The following is a 7,390-nucleotide window of genomic DNA, read 5'->3' on the forward strand; positions in this document are numbered from 1 at the left end:
TATGTAAGTTATCCGTGTTATATATTTTAGTAAGGTCTTTACTGCGATTTTTTTTATTTTCGACTTTTTGGCAGAATGGAATCTACCGTAGTACTGTAACCCTATAAAATATATAAAATGTATATTATAGTTATAATAATTTAATTTATATTAACATTTTCAATCTCACGAATCTGCCGCTTACGCGAAAACAATTTGTGTTCGTTTAAAATTAGAAAAGAAAATTTGTATATTTTCTGGTAAGTTGTAATTTTTATAATAGAATATAAATTCTTCGTGACAAAATTTTCACAGGAATAAATAAATAACTCATATTAGACGAGAAATAAAATTTAACCAAAATGTTATATTTCGTTTTATTTAAAATATAATATAGTATAAGAACAGAGTTTTTTTAACTAATAATTACAATGTAAATAAAATCGGTGACTTTTGAAGGAAACATACCGCCGTTTTGTACATAATTTCATCCTTACTAGATCCTTTTGAACCATTGCACTCATCGATAACTTTACCAAGTTCATTTTTGCTCCTGTGATTACCAGCTAGTTTCATAATTCTGTCTTTCACAAGGTAACCGTCCTCATCTGCGTATCCGATTGACTTAGCGAAACAGTATATATAATTTCTAGTGCTTTCTGTATCTTCTAATTTCCAGACAAGGATTTTTTGCAACGATTCAGCATCGATGCCGGTTTTTTCAACGCATTCCGTGGAACGACGAAACATATTCGATAATAACTCCGGAGGAATGCTTACGAAGCTCTGAAAATAATTTATTGTAAATTGTAAAATAAATGATTCAAGATTGTTTTTAATTGCAGTTTTAATCGAACACTGAGTATGTCAGCAAGATCAAAAAACTAATTCTATAATAAATATACTGCCCAAAAAAAACATCGGATCACAATTTATTGGTTAATTTAATAACAAACGATATTTTAAAAAGAGTCTTGTTATAAATTCTGTTACTAATAGCAAAAGAATAATGGGCCCCACCCACTACCAAAAAGATATTAGCGCTGTAAGATATGTATATTAAAAATTCCTTGCATCGCCCATGTGCCAAGAAGATTATGTCCCTTGTGCGTGTAATTACCTTCAAACCGGAACACAACGAATGCAGTTGTTGCCATTGTTGGTACAATAATTTAAATGATGTATAATTATTTAAAAGTACTTGACAAATAACTTAGTTGATTATGAAACTCAGTCGTAAAAATATACTTACAGTTTTTCCGTAAACCAAAGCCGCCGATACAAGCACGATGTACAATATTTTAAACATCTTTAACATAATTATTACGTACTTAATTCTTTTTTTTTTAATAATATAATGTTAAATATATATTATATCAAAGCAAGGAAAATTCTCCAACGAAGCAGAGCATAACACTTGTCAATCTCTCGGTGAGCCTGTATTTATAAAGATGCACAAATGAATAAAAACTTCACACGTTTTTATTTAAGAACTCATCTTTACAATAAAAGCTATATATGTATATAAATACTTAGTGACATTTTGTAATTATTACAAACCAAGGCTTTTTTATTATGTCGCAAGGAATATTTATCATAGTAAAATGGATCACAATGTAATGTTAATATCTCTCTTGTTAGAAATGAGGATAGCCGAAGACTTAAAAGAATAAATTATTTTAGTGCGACCAGTGAAACATGGCGTAGTTCTCTTGATCTAGTTTTACAATATTACGAGTATACATCGTTTTCTATGCAATCTATACATCTTATATATATAAAAAATTAAAGTAGAATTGTTTGTCTGTGTCATTTTAAGTCATTATGCGTATTTGGTGGTTAATTCGGTATGGTGGCCAATCCACTGACACGAATTAGTCAAGCATGGTGGAGTAAAATTCTAAACTTCGCCTCAATCAGGGTTTATCCAATATCAAGGCTTTTATAGAAATAACTTTTATTATTAATTTTAATATCGTTTTAAGTGCATCTGGCGAATTCTTATTAGATTAATGATCATTGTATACGCGGATTTGGTTGAGACAAATACAAGAAGACTTTGGCTACAATGACAGCAAAATTGCAATACCGAATTTTGAGGCAATATAATTTGTGATAATGATATATGTACAGCCATTCCTGAAGAACAATCTAGAAACTCAACACAGAAAATGATCGTGCAATGTCAGAACGTTATATGAGACATTGACTTCAATAATAATAATAACATTTAAATTATACGAGCAAATAAAAAGCGTCCTTCGTTAATGTTGTGACGTCGTCAACGTAATGTTGAACATATGAATATGAAATTGAATCGAGTAACACAGATTAACACTGACTGTACTAATTAGAAAAGAACCTTGATTTTACCCGTATGAAGTTCTCAAGTCATTTCTATTCTACATAAGAGTTAACATTACTTATTATTTATTTATTTATTTAAAAATCATTCTGTAATAGCTGTAATAAAAAATGCTTTGTTCTCGTTTTTACTTCGACAATTATCATACAATTGTTACTCGGACGAATAAGATTATTGCATAAAATTAGTTATTCTTAGAAATATATAAATTGCAAGTGTAATGTTGAGAATAAAATTACTCCATTTAATGTTTTTTATAAATAACATAAGTATTAGTATGTTCAAAAATTGAATCGTTCACTTCAGAGCGCTGAATTAGTCTAACTTATAATGCTTATAATGCGACTCCCTGGTCTTGATTTGAGAAGCTGGCAGTATTTCTACCTTCCTTCATTGAAGAACATATAAATCAGTTCATCCTACACCAGACCTTTCTTCCGTCGCGTCGTGGCAATTGTAGTATGAGTCTGGGAATAGACAATGCTTCTGTTTTTGTCCACATAAAATCCGTTGCATATTTAGCTAATCTTGCTTGGGGGCTTTGTACAAAATTGGGTCCATATTAATATATAATATTTTACTTTATAAAATAAAAATTATGAATTACGTTTAATAATAATTTTCTTAAATATATAATATTAACAACAGTATAATACAACACAGAAATTCTTTATAATATATTTGACTACTCAAATAAGACATGTTGTTTCGTATTGGTGTAATAACATTTGAATATTTCGAATACGGTGTCCGCTTGGGTATCACCTTTCTTGTTTTTACATTCGTTCAACGTTTTGGCTGCAGCGATCTTGTCAATACCGGTTGGTAATTTCGATAGAGCTACATCACTGTTCAATTTTCCATCTGGAGTTATTATACTTGCTTTTTGAAAGAAGCAAAGTATGAACTTCTTCAAAGCCTCATCATCAGATAGGTGACCCTTTTTTGCTTCAGCTAAAATTTCTGGTTTTACGCCCGTCTCTTTGATACATTCCACTGTGTAGCTTTTTACCTTTTCTTTTTGGGTTTCCGATAAATGGACGTTCTAAGAAAAAAGAAAAAAATATAATATGATACATAATAAAATAACATGTCCGGACAGGTTTGGTATTTTCTATTACAAATACATAATATTGTCATTGTGTCGATTTAGTAGAATATTGAATATATTCATGTTAATAATTATTACGACCAATATTTATATAATCAGCGTTGCTTTTCTGGACAATCTTTCTAACACTTCGTATTTCATCCGTGAATTGTTAATAACGGAGTTAAGGTGATACGCTCTTTTGATACAGGAATCTTTTAATCATTATTGCAGTCAATATCACATGTCAATTTCTGACATTTTACGGTTGTGGTCAATAGTGAGCTTCGAGTTCGTTCTTACGGAATAGCGCTACAGGTGTGAAATGGTCAAGATACAGTTGACAGACTTAAGTCTGTTAATTGTGGTTGGTGCTAAATATTCTTATAATTTGTGGTGGATAAATTTAATCAAATTCAAATAGAATTACCATTTGAAATTATGATCATGGATCAGATCTAAAATTAAAGATGCAGCGATTAGAATTATGGCTAAGTCATCATAATCGAAACACACTTCGACAGAAAGCGGATACCATCACCCATATTTACTGGCTTAGAACGTATAAATCACACAATTTAAGAGAAAACTCATCCATATCTACTGGCTTAGAACGTATAAATCACTCCTCATATAACAAAATTCCACCAATTATGGGCTCTAAGGTGTTATTTCTCTTGTACTTTAATTTGGTGTAGAGCTTTGTGGTAGCCTGGCAAGGTATATACTACCCACTGATCATATATTCCACTGCCAAACAGCAATACTTAGTATTGTGGTGTATCAATTAGAGAGATAACACTATTGTTCTCAGCGGTGGCACAATGCTAGCACAAAGAAAATAGAGTGAATTTCCTTGCAAGGGCAGTTTAACATCGTCAGTTGCAGCTATGTTGTAAATTTTGATACACCACATCCTTCACCTGTGACTCACTCAATCTTTATATGAAAATTAACTATGTACTTAATCTATTCTTACTAAACCCTCACATAATATGAAATATAAAGAACATACACACAAAACTATACAATAAGAGACACCTAGTATATAATTATTTAGCCAATTTACTTACATGCGCTTCCAAACTCGCAATTATAAGAATACAAATAAATATGACCGCCTTCATATTGAATCCTTGTTGATACGAATCCTTTATGGAATGAAATAAATGAGAAATCAGACTTAACAAGTTTTTATACAAGTATAGGAAGGACGTCAGGGCGAATTTGTTACGTTTTAAAAACGTAACTTTCAATAACGTCCAGTATTACATAAGGCCTTTACCCACTGCGGTCAGATCACTGACTTGCATACTTAAACTTGTATTTGTATATTTTATAATGTACTAACGACAGGATCCGGCTTTAGACCGATTCGACATTCCACTTTTAGAGGTTGGAGTAGGTTAGTTTTTATATCACAAACATTTTGCTCTATTTTGTTTAATTACATGATACTTGTATTACGCCCGGCAGTTTTTACATAGCTCAGGGTTCGGAATTACAAATCATCCTGTATTCCTTCATATTCTTGTTACATGCTTGAACTCAGATTGGACTAATTGTCATTTAATTTAAACTTACTAGACACATCATCACTTCGTACCGTAATTTGAAATAATTTGTCATATTATATAATATTTGATTGTTGATATTAAAATTGTCGTAAATAATACACACCGTATAGCGAATTCTTTTCGATTTAAGACAAATTAATATAACTAATCTTGGCCGAATATCAAAGAGAAGAAGAATCTACACAGAAGATATTATAATGAATACGCAATCATAGGTACTTGCACTCAGACATGACCAATCCGAAGAGAGTTAATGTCCGATAAGTTGTACTTGCTTTATGGATATGTAAGCACTACCAAGCTCCAAACTGCCAAAACCCTAAATTATTTTGTATTATTGTGTCCAGACTTTAAATTACATCCCACGACATCAGAATATGGAGCCATGTAAAGTATCCATCAGATTATTAGACAAATAAAGCTGCTTTTAATAGGACACATAAAATTTTAATACAATTTTAGGTTAGATCGGGACAAGGATAGGTATAATTTATGGTGACACTGTCTGTAATATTACTACATCCAACTATTTGATAACAGACATCGTCCAAACAAAAACTATTTGTATACAGGACTAATTATATAGAATCAATTTCGCCAAATCAACGAGAATCTGTAAACGTAAAGAAGCACTATTTACTTAAATATAGCTAATAAAGTGAAGATTTTAAAATTCCTAAAAAATAATCTACCTACTTATAGTTTTCCTTAATAATTGTTTATGTTGCAATATCATTGCGAATGCGATGTCACGAGGCACAATTTAAGCTTGTTTTTTAATGATACAGGAAGGACAAATCGGCCACCTGAAGGTGCTGTAAAAATATTTACCAACCTTGGGAACTAAGATGTTATATCCCTTGTGCCTGTAGTTCCAAGCACTCTTGTACAAAAAATATGTATCAGTTTATCATTGGTTTTTCCAAATACCTGTATAAATAAATGAAACCCAATCAAACTAATTATGACTAAGTTTGAGATAAGATTTAAAAGATTTTTGGACTATTCTCATTAATCCGGTTTTTCCAACTTATTAATCTTTTATCAAAATAAATCTTGACCTTCGTAGACCTTCAAAGGTAAATTAGTATCGCTTGTTCTTTAATACCAGTTATTGTATTATATATAAGACATTGATGTGGAGTTTTATGGTATCATTAGGTGGACAGGCAATTGGGCGAATTGGCTATAGTACGACACAACTTAAATGTAGCATGGAAAAATTAAAAAAGAAAAAACACCAATCGTCAATTTGGCGAATGTATTTAGTTATATGACATTACAAATTTTATTACATTTGCGTAAAGATAATTTTCGCATTAAAAAAAAATATTGATGACTTTGAAGGCGTTACATAATTCGGATGTGATCGGTTTTTCTAATTTTGCCGATGCTACATCTAAGTTGTGTCGTACTATAAGTGGTGACAACTGCCTGTAGACATTGGCGCTGTAAGAAATATTAACCATTCCTTACATGCCCAATGATTGATGATGACCAACTTTCGGATCTTCGATGTGTTGTTCTTTTGCCTGTAATTACACGGATTTACTCACCCATCAAACTGTATAAAAACAATAATGAGTATTGCTGTTTGGCGGTAGAATATATCTTCCCAGTCTGACTTGCACAAAGGCCTACCAATTAAATTAATATTCTACATATGAATATACGTATATGTTACTAAAGGTAAATATGTTAAAAAAGGTACTAGGGTAAATCTTAAGATTTTCCAGGAAAATCTTAAGATTTACCTTAGTTCGAGCTTTTACAGTAACATATATACCTATGTATATATATAAATTTATTTTTTTATTTTTTGTAGTTCGTAGATAAATTTAATGTACAGTTTGACAGATCTTAAAGTATAGCAATACAATGATGAAATAAAATAAATAATTTAAAAAAAAATTTACATATATTTAAAAATAATTTAGATTTGATTTAGTATATTTAATCAGTCTTGTGGGTATAAAGGTTTTCTTAACATCGCTGTCAACCTTTAATTATCTAGACCACGCCGTATAAGGGATACTTGTATCTGACCTTTACGTGTACAAGTTCACAGTCGATTCCTACTAAAACTGGTATTGTTTTTATTGAGGATATTTCATAAATTTAAAACTTATTTTATTAAGCTGGTTTTATTTACGCTTTTTTGAAAACAATATCCGCAACTGAACTCGGTATTAATTTCATAAGTATATTATATCTGCCGTTGCAAATAAATAAAACTGATTGTCTGACTGCAATCTCAAAATAAATTATTTTTAGGCTAAGGCTGTAGCTTAAAAGTTATCAAAAGCGACTACTTTTTTATTTGTCTGTCTGCTTGTTCAGGTTTGAGTGAAATTTACAACTGTAAATTTGAGATTATTA

At 30.7% G+C, this 7,390-nt stretch overlaps 1 long non-coding RNA gene across 1 annotated transcript; it reads right to left on the reverse strand.

Annotated features, from left to right (window-relative positions):
- Positions 1-371: 371 nt before the first annotated feature.
- On the reverse strand, positions 372-1,675 carry LOC113399719 (uncharacterized). Its single transcript, XR_010309153.1, has 2 exons — positions 1,232-1,675; positions 372-765 (listed from the first exon to the last, which is right to left on the reverse strand). It is a non-coding gene; the product is annotated as an uncharacterized LOC113399719 (long non-coding RNA).
- Positions 1,676-7,390: the final 5,715 nt, after the last annotated feature.

This window comes from Vanessa tameamea, chromosome 2, assembly GCF_037043105.1.
Source record: "Vanessa tameamea isolate UH-Manoa-2023 chromosome 2, ilVanTame1 primary haplotype, whole genome shotgun sequence".
Classification (NCBI taxonomy): Eukaryota; Metazoa; Arthropoda; class Insecta; order Lepidoptera; family Nymphalidae; genus Vanessa; species Vanessa tameamea.